This window comes from Atractosteus spatula, chromosome 25 (genome assembly GCF_055471065.1).
Source record: "Atractosteus spatula isolate fAtrSpa1 chromosome 25, fAtrSpa1.hap1, whole genome shotgun sequence".
Classification (NCBI taxonomy): Eukaryota; Metazoa; Chordata; class Actinopteri; order Semionotiformes; family Lepisosteidae; genus Atractosteus; species Atractosteus spatula.
The window spans coordinates 12,773,674-12,790,078 of NC_142730.1; positions in this window are offsets into that span (position 1 = coordinate 12,773,674).

Genomic DNA, 16,405 nt, shown 5'->3' on the forward strand with positions numbered 1-16,405 from the left:
AACAATCCATGTAGGAAATCCAAAAGAGTAATCCGAGACAAAGGGTAGAGTCCAAGACCAGGGGATCCATCCAGAGAGTTAAAACACGAACCGGGTCGGAACCGGCGAGGGGAACCAGGAACTAGGAACAGAAAGCTAAAAGCATAACGGAGCCAGACGCGGCAAGACCCCGGGCTCTCATGATGTGGAAATCAATGAGGAACCACGAGTGAAGCCCGCATCTGGCTTTTAAGGGGGAACGGGAATAGGGAACAGGTGCAGGCAATGGGAGGGAACGAGGAAGGGCTGGAGCTCCCTTAAGAGGAGGGGTTAGCGATCGTGACAGTTACCTTGTCTTTCATGCTACACCATAACCATAACCTCTCCTGCGCCCTTGTCTCTCAAGTGTTATTCTGTCTCCTGCACTTCACTGCTCTGTATTCTGTACTTCTATGTGAAACAGCTTGTTTCCAGCTCCTCCTGTCTGAACACTTGCAGACTGAAGACAGAAAAGCGCTTCATACACTTCAGTGTTGGTTCAGCACCATTCATACATTCTGGAATGAAAACCAGCTTCTGTACACGTTGTGCAATTTATTTAAACACAAATGTGTGTCTGGAGGAGAGAGAGAGGTGTGCTGTCCGGTCCAGAGTGAGCTTGGGCGCCCAGGTGTCACTGCAGTGGATGGGGAGGGGTGCCCCGACTCCAGAGTGCTGCTCAGGGCCGGGTGACGAGCCCCATGGCTTCAGCAGCCCTCTCCCGCACCTGCAGCTCTGGGTCCTGCAGCAGGATCCTCAGGGCTGCGGAAGGAAAGAGACGAGGCTGTTACTCGGGGTCCTGCAGTCCTGCTCAGCTCCTGACACACAGCTGCAGTGCTGATCCAGCTCTTGCCAGCAGGTGTGAGTTAGGAGACACTGTGCAGAGCAGCAGGTCTGGACCTCATGCAGTGGGGTTAAAGAAGGAGTGTGAGATCCTTTCTGTGTGACATCTGTGTTCTCTTCACTGTCAGAAGGAACAGTAGTCAAAAAATGTCAAAGTATGAAGCTGGAAGAAACGGCCACACTGTAATTCACAGACCAAACAAGTCTCTAAAAAGAATAAAATAAAGCAGCGCTACTACAGATGTGCAATTCCACAAAAATCTGCTAAACAGGCCAACTATACATTTTTCATCTCCATGCTCTGAACTTCTCAAAACTTTGTACACTGGGTATCTATGGTGTGAGAGGCTACAGCCAGAATTTCTGGTGAAACAGACTCTAAAATACTAGAGTCCGTATATACTGTACAAGAAAAACTGGTCAACATACTGGACACAAAAGACAAGCATCGTTACCTCGCTGAGCTCTTCTCAGAGCGAAACAAGAGCAGAGTCTCCTCTGCAGCTGCTGCACTTGGAGGCCTGAAACACAGAGGGGTTGAACAGCAAAGCTCCTGCACACACAGCACCACACAGGAAACTGCACCAGCACACACTGCCAACACTCGGAATGGGGAGAAGCTCATGGAAATGTGTTTCCTGGTGACATTGGTAAGTCTGATTAACCTGCCTCACTACTGACAGAAAAATGCATTTCAAACACTAGACAGAAGAGGCTGAAAGTGGTGCCCAGTGTCCTGCTGCCGAAATGAGACTACTGTAGCTAGACATACTAGAGCCTTCTTACTAGAGGCCTTTTACTAGCGTGACATATCAGAGCCTGAGTCCTTTGAGAAAACCCCAGTGATCAAACACCTTCAGACTCAAAGCTGTTTCAAGGGAAACCTACAGAGTATCCTTTTAATGCTTGAATTCCCATCCCGGCAAAACCCCATCACTAACCACAGCACAACTCACTTTTACCAGTGGAGCATCACCTCTACACTGAGTCTCAATCACTCTTCTCATTGTCTCTGAGCTCTTACCAATGAAGATGGCAGCACTTTCCCGAACCCAGGCCCTTCTGCTCTGTGCACCCTGGAGCGCAAGCCTCTGGGCCAGGCTGATCTGCCCACTCGTTATCTGGACACAGGGAATATTGCAGGGCAGTGTGAGACAGCATGCTACTACTGTACAGGAGCCCCCATGTGAGAGACAGTCCTCCATTACAGAGAAGCACCTCTAATCCATCTAATGAGAGTGTATGAACTCATCAACACTACTGTGATTATAATCTGGCACTTTCAGCTCTAACTTACTGTAATTAGTGCTCAGTGTAAGCCTGGTTCAGCACAAATATATTTCCTAAATCTGACACAAGTCTTCGTGTGTTTGTGTCCCAAAAGCAGGCTGTGCTCCCCTCTCTCACCAGCAGCCCAGAAGCCAGCCCTAGGAGAACCTCACTCACCAGGATCCTGCACATCTCCTTCATGGACAGCACACAGTCCAGGGTGAAGTGCTGTAGGACTGTCCAGCAGGCCTGGGGAAATACACATCGTCAAAACCAGTTCATCTTGACACAGAGCCCAAATTAAACAGAAACTACACAAATGTCACAAAATAGCAGCCAGCCCTGAAACCCTTTGACACATTCTTGATAGTAACCCTCTGAATGTTTAGATTTCCAGGCTACTAGTTCATACTGACTGTAGGGTTGTTGTTCTTCACCGATTGCAAAGCTGGTCAAACACTGGATACAGTAGGTGACAATTATCATTATCAAAGACAGACGTGAGAAGACCCTCAGTCCCACAGGCTGAGCCCAGCCAGCAGCAGCTCTGTGTCTTTACCTGGATGACCTGTGGGCTGGGGTCAGTCAGGTTCAGCAGGACGCTGACCAGGGAGCTGTATACCTCTTTGTTGAGACAGGCTTTGTCAGAGCCCAGCCTGACCAGCTGCCCCAGCAGAACCACTGTGGCTCTGCGGACCTCCGGGCTCTCCTGTAACACAGACACAGGACAAGAGGGAAACTTTACACACAGACACGCACAAACTGTCACCACTTATTTTCTCCTCTCAGGGCTGGAGTCTGAGCCTACTGTCAGTGTAGCTCAAAGGGCAAACACTGTAATCATGGATATCCAATTGATTACAATTAAAAACGTTATATTTAAATTTAATAGACAAAAACAAATGACACAATATTTGAACAAAGAACATCCTAAAAAACTTACACTTTCCAAGCAGGGCCTGGCTCTACAGTACACAAAGGGCACCAGTGCTTTGGCTTGACTCTTGTCTGCGATGGACAGGACAGTGATCAAGCCCAGTAGAGCCTGCAGAACAACTGGCTCAGCTGGGGTCTCCTGCTCTGTCAGGGCTGAGCTCTGAGCTGCCAGCTGCTCCTCCGTGTGTCTTTGGATCTGAAGACAGGAGGACACCAGTCGGCCTTCATTCCCAGTACTGCTGGGACAAGGGTTACACTGAGGGAGGGTCATGCTGGTCGCTGCTGGTCAGCAGAAGGGACAGCTAAAACTGACATGCTAGCCAGCCACATCTGAAGATAATTGTCCACCACGCCCGCCTCAGGGGGTTCATGCTACACAAGCCCTTGGCCTGGCAGCGCTCAGGAACTCGGTCCTAAACTCTTGAGCTTCTCCCTGACTTCCGAGTTTGCTCTTCGGATACTGGCCCCTAGCTTCACCCTGTCTTTGTTGTCTAGATTACCCTCTTGTGCTTGTGTGCTGTGTCTGTCTGTTTACAGACTGTGCTTATTACCATCAGCTCTGAGTTTGGAGTTTGCTGTGTGCTGAGCCTCTGTGTTCACCCAGCTTTGTTCTGGCCTGTTCTGGATGTGGCTTTGGGCTGCTGGTCTGCACCACGCTTTTCTGTGCTCGCCAGCATCTCCCTGTGCTGCAAACAGGGAGCTGTTTGCTCACACAGCCGCTTGCCTGTTTGCTGGTGTCTCTCTGCCTGCTCTTGGGCAGCGACATATTACAGGGAGACAGTACCTCCGTGCTGTAGCTGTCAGCTGTCTGACTATCTGTCCTCTGCTCAGTTAGAAACACCAGCAGATTAGCTCTATAGTCACTTACATCCAGTTCTGGATCATCCACCTTCATGTCCATCATCAGGCCGAGATGATCAGCCAGGTGCTTCACGGTCTCCGAGACCACCTGGCTGGTACTGAGGACCTGCCACACCTCCGGGAGTGAGCTGCAAAACACACCCCCGAGTCAGCCTCACACCCCCCAGCTGTGAGTGCAGGGCTCTGCATTCAAACCCATTCTCAGAGCTAAAATACACAAACACTGACGCCACAACACAGTGCAGTTGTTGTGATGCTTTTATCATTGCAAAGAGCCTCTCACTGTTAGAATTGAGCTCTACCTCTCAGAGGGAGATGTGAGGGTCAGTAGGGACTGGATGGTCTGTCTGAGGTCTTGTGCAGCCAGATATAATATCCCCTCCCTCAAACTCTCTTTCAAGCTGTCATCCAGAGTGTAACTACTGCCGAAGAATTGCAGAAGGTCAAGAGCCTACAGGAAACAAGAACAGCAGGTCAATCTCAGACAGATCACATGAGCTCTGTTACACTGACTGTTGAAGTTGTCCACTACTGCCCCTTTGCTGCAGTTCTCACTGCTGTCTTCAGAGACAGGACACAGGATCATGTCACTAGGTGTGAACAAAGGAGTCATTTTTCTGAATACTTCTGGAACAGTGTTTCCCAAAAGATAAAAACACAACTGTATTGATAAATAGCAAAACCGTTTCCCTTCCAATCACTTCTCACAAACTATCTGTTCTCCGATTCACAGTGACAGGATACAGCTTGTCCAGAGCATCCGTGTGGGAAAACAGCAGACAGGCGGCTGCGTCAGACACACTGACCATCATTGTCGCCAGGAGCTTGGCCTTGGCAGGGATGCTGGGAGCTCCGGTGGGACTGGCGCTGCGCACTGCCTGTGCAATCATGCAAACACTGCGGCACAGGCACAGTCTGACACTGGGCTCCTGCAGGGGGACACACAGCAGCTCACTCACTGACAGCCCAGACACCACCTCACCACCTCACCTCCACCAGCCCTGGGCTGTGATAGACACTCACAGCCTGGACAGCCACGGACACTGTATCCCTGTGTCCTCCTCCCCATAACAATCCCATCAGGTTCAAGTATAATTAACAATTTCTACCCAGACACTGCAGGAAAGTAGCAGAACAAATAAGGAAGAACTTTTGCCTGAGGGTTGTTACGAATACCTCCCTGCGTTACAGACGCACATTACAGAATGTAGCAGTGGTTGAATACACTCTTCAGACAGGAGCTGTGAGGTTCACTCTGTCAGATCTCTTGTTCTTAAAGGAGGACATGTTGCCTACCTTAGTGGTAACATGGGGTCTCAGTCTCTCCATAAAGTCAGTGTCCATTCTCTGCAGTAGATCCTCTGCAGGTGCTTTAAGTGCAACATGCCCATAGCACAGAATCAGGGCACAGGTGAAATCACTCTGCAGTAACAAGCATTGCAGGGGAAGGCTGGGTCAGTCAGCTGGGTCTCCAGTCTCTTCAGCACAGACAGCACCACATCCAGGTGCACACTGGCACACAGCCCCATCAGCACTGCCAGATCCTGGGACACCAGACAGGCATCAGAGCACTCTTATAACACCCACAAGGGCATCATGCACACTCTCTCATGGACTGCTGTTCTAATGCCATGATAAAATGAGTCGAGTCATCAATATCTGTTCAACTGAATGAATAAGGGCTTCAGCAGTCAGATACACGGCACTTCAGTGTTGCCATGAGCTGTGGAGAGGGGTAGATCACAGCACTGAGCTGCTCTCATTGATGAGGCTCCTGAGGGCTTCACCCCTCAGACAGACACTCTTACTGACTACTGTAACGTCTTTCTGTGCAGGTGAGTGGGGTGCTGTCCCCATTACCTGGGCGTGCACCATGGTCAGTAGCTGCTCCAGCTGGGATTCCAGCACTGGTCTGGCCTTTGGCACTGCTGCCTCCACAAGCACACTCAGACTCTGAAAGAAGAGCACGTTGGAGTCAATCTGGAGAGGCACTGCTGCTTCATCAAGAGGCCTCACTCTCTCACTGTATGCAATAACACATTAGCATTAGGATTTTGGTGGTTTGATCACACAGAAAAATCTGACAGAGCAGGATAACGCCTCCCCTAGACTCTACTCCTGGCAGATCCACCTTGTTCACACCCTTCCACAATCACATGGGGCACCACAGACCATAATCCTCTTCTGCACTGGGCCTCACCAGCACATCTCTGGAGCTAGTGGACAAAGGGACACTGGGAAAGTGCTACTAGTGATTGTTTGAATCAAAATCCATTTTCTAAAAGAAACGGCCCTCGCAGTCCACAACCTGTACACCTAAAGGCCCATCATCGGTCACAGGCCTACCTTGTTGATTCTGGAGTAGCTGACGTATAGCTCAGCTGCATACAGTGGCTGGAAGGCCTGTAAAACTGCTGGCAGCTCACACTAAAACTTCTCCTCAGGGAGCAGGCAGCACATAGCTGCCAGGGCCAAGACAATGGCCGCCATCACCTTCAGACAGAGCAAAACACAAACACCATCATCCTCAAGGAAAGGATTCAGTCACAGGAAAGCAAACTTGTCTAAAACCACAGACAGTTAAAACAGCTTTGAGCAATGAATAAAACCTGCTTCATAAGTGCACCCTATTCAGCTTTGCTTACTGTGATCTGAACCCTGGACCCTGATACCCTTCCCTAATACCTGCATGGACACATCTTTTCTTTGCATTCAAGTCCATTCTTTCCTCCAGAACATCTGAGAAATCAAGATTATTAATAAGATGTCAAATAACCTACACTGGATTAAAGATCCCATACCTTTGGCTCAGAAGACGGCAGCCATCTGTGCACTACATCAAAACTTATCATGACCTGGCTTGAACAATCCTGAACACACTGCCCAGGACCCTGGAATTTCGCCCAGCTCTCATACAGGCCTTCCAATGCTGACAACACAAGAGAGGAACAGCCTCCTACACTCCTCAGCTACATCAAAGCAGTCCTGTAGCTCAGTGGGAAGAGGTCTGAACAGGCCTTGTCAGTGGATTGCCAGTGGAACCAAGCAACCCCCTAAATGAGACAGCTTGAACACTTACCAAAAGCCATCATTGCCTTCATTTTATTAGTCACAGCAAGGGGGAGAACAGGCACCAGCAGGTCCAGAAGCCTCACTATATCCCTTGCTATGTCACGACCTTCAAAGAAAACACATTTCACACTGGGTAGGGACCAAGGCTCATGATAACACTGGAGACTCAGCAGCAGGATGAGTAACAAACACTGAGCCTTCATAATAAGCTCATGTATCAGGGCTTGAATGGACAGATACGAGCAGTATCATGAAGTTTGAAATACAGCACAGTAAAAAATCCGGAATATATCTGTGCAGATCACTCCCCATTAGCAGCACAGAACTTACTGCAGTTGCGGGAGATATCTCCTAAAGCATTAAGCAGCGCGTGGTGAGGGAGCACTCCGGGCTGGAAGAAGAACAGCACCATATCCATGGTACTGTCGTAGTGGTCTCTCACCACACAAACGACAATGTTGCTGGCTGGCTGTTGCCAGTCAGGCAGCCATTTCTGAAACAACAGTAAAAAGAGATCAGAGCGTCTTGGGAGTCGATGGTATTGGAGTTGAAGCAACAGCTTGGATCAAACCAATGAGCACACAAGTTAACACACAATGATTTGCTTCCATTAGATACATCAATGTGTGCTACAGGCAAGGAAACAGACCACAGTACTGCAGCAAGACAACAGTTCGATAGGCAGGAATTAAAGGGGCTTACATACCGGTGACATAGTCATCTCATTCAAGGCCATCGAGACGGTGCTCTTGGCCAAGGACCCATCCAGATGCTGCGCAGATGTTTTGCGCAGCAGCTTCTCCACTGCCTGGAGGACAGCAGAGCGATGGGCAGTTGTCACCTAGAGCAGGGAAGAACCAAAGCCGGGGGTGAGACTGCTGCTCTCATCACAGCACCAAGTGTCTGTTCAAAGGCTTCTCCTTCAGGGCCAGTCAGCCTGGCCAACAGGCACTGAGTGTGAAACAGCAGAACCACCCCAGCTCACCACACGAGGGAGTGGAAACGCACACAGAGAAACCCCAGGCTTCCACTCAAGCACATCTGTCAAGATGACAACACGGTAGGGCTTATCCTCTGACCTCTAGTTGTAAGAAACAGCACAGACAGTATCTTGGACCACACTGGGCTCCTGATTAGAGTGCGTTTGCAACGAGTATGTCAGGAGGTGTGTAGGGAGCTCCTTCATGTTACCTGGGGGCTCTCGAGGAATCCCAGGATGACTGGCAGTGTCCCCTTGGTGTTCCTCTGCAGGAGGGAGAGCAGCTCTTCTACCAGGTTCTTCCCAAATTCCTCATCAGCGCTGCTCATTCCCTCCAGAACAGCCAGGACCTCATCTACAGCAGACACACAGACAGGGGAAACACTGGTGTCGCCGCAGCACAGACTTCTAGGGAGAAAACTCTGAAACTGACCTGTTGACTGAGGGACCTAAAACCCTACTGACACATGTCTGAGAATTATAGAGATCAAAATGATTATTGATGCACAGCCCATAAAAGCTGGGACTCTTTCACCCCGGACAGTTTTCCAGTAGAGAGGAATACAGATCTGCTCTAAGGGCAGGAGGCTTCAGAGTGCAGGGTTTTGTTTTCGTGGTCCTGAATAACAGCTGCAGCCACTGGGACTTCTTAACCCTTTAGAGCCCACAAAGAGAGCTGCTCTCTGGGTCACATCAGTCCTGTTAGCAGCTGCTCCTCAGGAAACAGAGGATCTCAGTGTTGAAGAAGAATCAGGGCAGCAGCTCTGCTCCCAGGTGGAGAACCTCCTTCTGCTGCTCTAAGGGGATTAGAGCCTCTAATTCAGCTTCTCTCACACCCAGTCAAAAGGCCTTGGACAGATCTTCATAAATATACATTTGCTATTCCCAAATTTACAATTAAATGTAAATGAAAGAATAATTGCAGTACATCACTCAGACACAGCTCATTTCATAACCACTGTGAATTACTCATTTTCAACACTTTCAATAGTTTCATACCTTACATGGATGTTAGTCTTCTTAAACATACTCTCACGCACTAAATTATATTATTTTATATCTTATTATTATATTATATAATATAATATATTATTATATTTTATGTTATATATTTTATTTATTTGTGCTCAAATCATCATTTAGTTGAAAAGATGAAGAGACTGCTGTTGCTTTCCCTGCCCCGAGCTGAGGAGACCTGCAGGGTGACAGTGAGGAGCCCCTCAGGTCAGTCAGAGCTGAGTCCAGGGATGGGGTCCCAGTGGAAAGGGAAGCCAGGAGTCAGTGTGTGGGGGGACTGGCTTCAGGGGGCACTGGTCTAGATCCAGCTGTGTCATACCTGGCCCGGGGCACTGGCAGCCTGTGCGCTGCACACAGGAGGAGAACCACTTCACCCTGCTGGGCTCACAGCTGCATTCCTTCGGGCTCATCTTGGACCTGTCAGTCAGCCAGTAGAACAGCACAGTGAAGCAGGGAGCTGGGTGGCGCTTCTCACACACTGGGAGTCAAGGTACTGCTGACAGGCCAGCAGCAGACCCACTAGACACCACAGAACTCTCTCTAACCAGCTGGTCCTACTGGAATACAACCCAACAGGCTGAAGGGCAGACACGGGATATTGAGGACACAAGCAAATTCTTCACATCAGTGAAAGCAGAGACAGGAACAGAAGCAGCAATGAATTCCTGTTCAGATCTGCACTCTGGGCTTTAATAAAACTCCAGCAGGTTAAGAGCTTTTAACCCCCTCTCACTGAACACCGTGTTAACACAATAACAGCTCGATCTGCCCAGGAGAAACAGGTCAAGAACAATCGGATCCGCGATACCGAGCCTCGGCAGGTCCCTACCTAGTCCGTAAACCACCAGGATCTTCAGTGAAAAGACAGAAGATGACAAGCCGTGTCGAGCTCAAGTCTTTTCTTCGCTATGAGCATCAGCGCTGAGCGACTCAGCAGCACCGGAGCGCTTTCCCGGACCGGAATTGTTGCGTCACAATCCCGATGTGACGACGTCACGCTCACGTTTAATAAGTCATTATAATCACTATATTTAATTATAAAATTACAATTTTATATGCTTTCTGATTTTTCCCAACTCTGTCAACAGAAGTACTGATTGTCTGATTTCCAAAGTGTCAGCCGGAAAGTTTCAGAAAACACGGAGCGGAGCGTCTTGCTCACGTTATGATGTCAGACACCACTTCCTCCCTCCATCCAGACTCGCCTCTCACTCCTCTCTCACACGACTCGCTCATCAGGGCTTTTACTGTCACTCCAGTCTCCTGCCAGACCTCTCCCAGACACAGCCTGCTCATTAGTCCTCCTGTGATGTAGACTCGCCCTGCAGATCTGCTCTCCGGCTCCTCCTCATGTTCACTCCGCTCGCTCACGCACAGACCTTGTGCTCTAAACAGTCCACAACAACACATCTGGTCTTGAAGCAGCTCGTCTTGCAGCGCCCTGCAGCAGCGCCACGGTGTGTGAAGCCCTGCGGCCGGGAGCAGCAGAGACCCGTCGCTGGGCCGCAGGAGGTCCGAGACTGACGGTCCTGCAGACCCGCTGGTTCGGGGCAGCTGGAGCCCCTGATCTCTCTCCCTGCGCCCCTCTTCCTCTGAGGAGGCGCTCTCTCTCTCCCCGCCTGTCCCTGGCGCTGTGCTGCACTGGGCTCTGCTCCAGGCCGCGGGGATGAGCAGGGTCCCGGGGCTCAGCAGCGCCTCCCGGCTGCAGACGAGGCTGGCGGGACTCCCGGGCTGAGCTCGGTCCAGTTACCGGCGGGCCTGCGGTGCCGAACAGCGAACAGGACCGAGCAGCCCCGCTCCCTCTCATAGCGGCGGAGCGGGGCTGCAGGTCTGCCCTCGGCTCTTCTCCGCAGTGTGACAGGTGGCAGAGAGCCGCGCCTCAGGAGCCCCACACGCCTCCACAGGGATCAGCCGCAGGGAGACGATCGCTCCTCCGACACACAGCCGCTCACAAATAACGGCTGCACTCCTCTCGCGCCCTCAGCGGAGTGGGCAGCCGCGAGCCGGAGCCGGAGGAGGCGGAGACGTCGAGCGCTCGGAGCTGCGACTCAGCCAATCAGAAGCCGCGATCAGCAGGGGGCGGGGCCTAAATGAAGAACAAGATACAGTAGAAATATTTTATGTTATTAATATAATAATAAAACAGTTGCCTATGAAAATACTTGTCAGATACCCCTCAGTTCAGCTGGAGCCATTTCTGCGTGAAACAGCTTGTTTCCTGTCTTCATGACAACTTGTCCACGACATTCTGGATGAAATGAAAAAAACTGAAGTTTAAATGGTTTTTTCCTCATTTGACTGAAACCCAAATGGCTGGAGGTTTAACAGCAGGATATGCAGCGTGTTTTTTCAAGTGGTCATATTCCTTCTGCTTCTAAAACCAACTGAACTCTGAAAATTTTTCTTTTCAGTACATTCATTTCACCAGAAGAGTAGTATCAAAAATCGGCTGCACATAAAATGAGCATTTCTGTCAGAACTCGTCACTTTAACCTACTGCTGAACAGGCAAAGTAAGCTTTCCTGCAGGCAGTCACTTTCAAGATTCAAGATGTTTTATTGGCCATATACAACAAGTGTGTTGGAATGCCTACTCGTTCAACTGTACCCAGTAACAGTGGAGGAAAAAGAACAAACAGACATGGACAATACATTTAGACACTAGACGTTATAACACAGCCAAGACAGGACATAGTGCAAACAGTGCAGTACCTTAAAGTGCAGGTGCTAATTTGAGCTGTTTATGATGCGGACTGCCCTGGGGAAGAAATTGTTTTTGAATCTACTGGTCACTGTTCTGATACTGCGATACCTCCTAGCAGAACCCAGGGGTGAAACCAGATCGTGGCCAGTTTAGTTCCCAGTTTCTGTGAGACACCCCCAGACTGTCCTGATCTGAGTCTCCTGTGGGACGGGTGGTGACTCGAGTTTGGCAGCAGAGCAGCTGTGTGCTGGGCTGATTCCTTACCTTGGCCTCGGTCTGGCTCAAAGCCCTCAAGCCCAGAACAGACACACAGAAGGTCACACGCAGCTGGAGATCCGCAAACACTATCAGACCGATATCCAGTCCCTACAAAAGCATCTGGAGACAAAGCAAAGGAGACCGTGAGTGAAGCTGAGGCCAGCCTCACACACTGTGAGCTGCAGGTGAAGCTCTCCAGGCCTGCTTCTGGTGAGCCCTGCTGTAGCTCAGCCCCAGTCCTGCTCCTGGATACCCAGGACGTCGGTGAGGTTTCCAGGGGTCTTCGAAGCAGCAGCTCCTGAAGAGCTGGAAGAAGCTATAAAACTGGTCCAAATAAGTCAATAATGAGCTAATTGAGGTCACTGAAAGTCCAGCTGGACTGAAATTCTGCAGACACACAGGACAGGGGACCCTGGTCACAGGCTTTCATTCCTGCTGAGCTCTTAGTGTATTGATGGAGTCGTTTGCTGAGCTGATCAGCTGAGACTCCAAGTTAGCTCTTCAATCGAACATCTACAGCCCTTTAAGCACCTAAAAAGGGGAGTAAAACACCAAACGAAAGAACAAAGACAGACAGAGAGAAGCAGCGAAAGGCAGGTGGATTTTGTCCTGATCAGTTTTGGGGTCCAGATTCTGGCTGAGAAACTTGATCCTTTGTTATATCAATGTTGTAACAGAGCTTGCAGTTCCGTTATTTTAGGAATTGCTGATTATGCAAACGTCTGTCCATTTTCACTTCATCCAAATTAGGGTCACAGGGAGCTTGAACCTGTCCCAGCAAGCAAGACGCCTATCGGGATACACCCTGGACAGGACACTAGTCCACTGCAGGGCAGACTCACACAAAGACAAACACAGACACGCACATGCTCAAAATCACTCACAGACACACACACAATCAAACACACACTCACAGACATGCACAGACACGGACACGCTCAAACACACACACGCTCAAACACACACTCACAGACACACATACTCACAGACACACACATACACGCACACACTTAAACATGTCACAGAGAATTTTCCCAGAAGCCAATTAACCTACCTGTACATTTTAGGACTGTGGGGGGTGGGGGGTGGGAATGGAGCACCTTGAGGAAACCCACACAAACACTGGGAGAACATGCAAACTCCACACAGACCACAGCTCCAGAGTTGAACCCTGGGCCCCAACACTGTGAGGCAGCAAAGCTCTATTTAATTTAAAATCATTTAAGTATTTTGAACAGTAAAGGTGAATATACATCCACACCCACGCACACAGTACTAACTTGTATCTGTATCCAGGGAGCTGTGCTGCAGACAGTATTTACAGTCTTTCCTCACAGCTAACGAGACATGAGACACATTAATGTTTAGTGCACATGCCAGAAACAGATTCATGTCAATGATGGGCTCTTGAAACATCAATCTGAGCAATCTGGTATCAGATTTAATGACAATCCAATGTGTTTTATACAACCAAACTGACCTAATCATTGAATTAACAGCTCAAATTCTAGGGCTGGTTGACACAGGCCCGAGAGAGAGGAAACACTCTGGTGGAGAAGCTGTCCTCACCTCCAGATATAATGAACATCCTCAGCTGAGACACTGACTGTGTGGGTGTAGAAACTCTCACTGACACTGATCGCAAGAGTGGGCGTGTTCCCCTTGGTGCCCCTGTTTGGCTGCTGTGTGTCTCTCAGGCTGGTCTCCAGTCCCTGGTGGCAGCACTGGGCCCCACCCTTCCTGTGAAGCACTTGCTGAAAATGTGAGGCAGGTGAAAAGAGTTCTTCCCATTCACACGATTCTTATCATTTGTGCAGCAATAACACAGAGAGGGACAGGAGCTGTGCTGCACCAGATTCTTCTAGGAGGAAAACACTCAGCCAAGGTATTGTCCCGGTCAGAGGGACTGGACTGCTCGCCCTACTAGTTCTGTCATTCTCACCAGGATCTGCTCCTGGGGACTGCTCACCCACACGCTGCCTGACACTGTTCCACTGGGGCTGGGGGTCCTAACAATGTCAATGTAGTTTACAGGCATGTTCTTGCAGGTGAGAACCCCTCCATCACCTCATACCCCAGGTCACCTGTGTCTTAAGCAAGACATCCCAGTGATTCTCTCAACGTTAGTGTGCCAGTCCAGATTTAAAAGTGACGAGTGCCTTAGGGTTGATCTGGAGCTCATACAGGACTGTGCCACAGTCACATAATTTACAGTCTGTCTTGGATCTCGATTTACTGATCTGAGTAGATCTCACAGATCTCGATTTACTGATCTGGCCTCACTTGTGAGTTTCGGTTCAGTGCAACAGGTGTTCAGGCGAAGACCTTCAAGCTTGTGGTGGTGGAACATCTGTTCCAGTGTGGGCTGACCATGAAAGACCTGCTTTGATACGATTGGAGACATAAGACTTCAAATCAGCTTTCTAGATGAAGTGAAAAACAACTGAGCACAACCTGGAGTGAATGGAACCTTTCTGAGCTTCTGTACTACCATTTATTTTAATGATGGTGCTCGTTATCAAATAAAACTGAAAAAAAATAAATGAACAAAACATCTGATTCAGCATAATCATGTCCGATGTAATAAAGTTAATAAAGTGTTAACATCATTAGAGATGAGGCAAGAAGATTTCAAATAGGATCCTGAACAGTGGTCCCAGCAGAAACAAATACAACTCAAATCTCCCTAAATCAGACGAGCTTGCCTTTCACTACAAACATGAATTGCCGGCGTGTTAAAACTGGAAAGGAAGTTACAGGAGTCTCTCAAGAAACTGTCGCAGTACATGGAAATGTTGTTGTTGGAGTGTGGAACAAGCTGCCCAGGCATGTTACTGAAACCTCTTTTAGGGAATGGAAGGATGATGAACTGAGGTGCATCTGACAAGCATTTTTACTGGCGCCTGTGTTATTACTGTGTGAATAATTAATCTAAAATATTCCTACTGTACTATTGTTTATCATTCAGGCCCCGCCCCCTGCTGATCGCGGCTTCTGATTGGCTGAGTCGCAGCTCCGAGCGCTCGGCGTCTCCGCCTCCTCCGGCTCCGGCTCGCGGCTGCCCGCTCCGCTGAGGGCGCGAGAGGAGCGCAGCCGTTATTTGTCAGCGGCTGTATGTCGGAGGAGCGATCGTCTCCCTGCGGCTGATCCCTGTGGAGGCGTGTGGGGCTCCTGAGGCGCGGCTCTCTGCCTCCTGTCACACTGCGGAGAAGAGGCGAGGGCAGACCTGCAGCCCCGCTCCGCGACGGGTCTCTGCTGCTCCCGGCCGCAGGTATTTCCCGCAGCAGTGTGTCAGCCTCACACACTGACAGCGAAGCTGTCAAGAGAGGTTTTGCCTTCAGACTCAGCGAGTCCGGGTTGCAGCGGCGATGTGCTTCAGTTCCCGCAAAGCACTCTGGGAGGGTTTGCTCCGGCCGCAGCAGTGACGTCACGGAGGAAGGAGAGTTCCGGCGTGTCTGCTCCTGAGAGGGTGTGCTGGCTCTCCTGAAGCGTGTGGAGTGGGGACTGTTAACACACACAGTGAGAGGGAGGGGGCACAGACAGGGAAAGTGATCTTCTTCCTCTGTTAGGTAATGTCATGTCATTCAGATGCAGTGACAGCTGTCTTATGCTTCCTCTCCTGGGTTGCTGTGGATTCAAGAGTATAATCTCTCTTTTCTTGTTCAGGTGGTCCTGTCATGCTGTAGTGTGAGAATCGTTGTCAGTCCTCATAGCTGTGCAGTAATTTCAGGTGCCCAGTGTGGTGTGTGGGTGTGTTTGCTCATTCTGCTGTGGAACTGATTGCCTCCCCTGTGTGTCTGTAGCTGCTCTCTAACACACTGAGCGCAGTGGTGAATGAGGTGTGGGCCTGTAGGCTCACTCAGGACACAGTCAGAGTGCTCTGCGCTCTCAGCTCCACCTCTGAGGAGAAAGTGAGTCTGACAGAAGGCTGAGCTACATGAGAAGCTGGGACTTTTACTCTCTAAAAGTCTTATTCCTCATCTAGTGTTGTGACGTAGTGGACATAGCAGGTGTGTCTGTAATTTGCTGTGTATTAGATGTTGTAAGGTGTGTGTCTGTTCAGGCTAGGTTCATACGTGTGTGCTGTTGTGTTGATGTGAGCTGTGAGCAGTGTTTGATTGTGCAGTAGAGGGGAGAGCCCCTTCAGGGTTCTGCGCTCTGTGCTCTACTTCAGTGTGTCGTCTCCACAGCTAGGGATAATCCCATCAGGCTGTTGAGGGCTGATTCCCTGTCATTAGAATCGGACGCTTTTTTCTGTTAAAATCATTACAATAAGCCATGTACACGCCTCATGTCCCATGGCTGTCCCATGGCCAAGTGTTACCCTGGTTGTTTTTTCCCATTAAAATAATCTAGACCACAGGTATAATTTGTTTATTTTTATTAACAAAATAAAATGTAGTGGGCTTATTGTTCAATTACCATAAAATAAACACTACTGACTAAAAT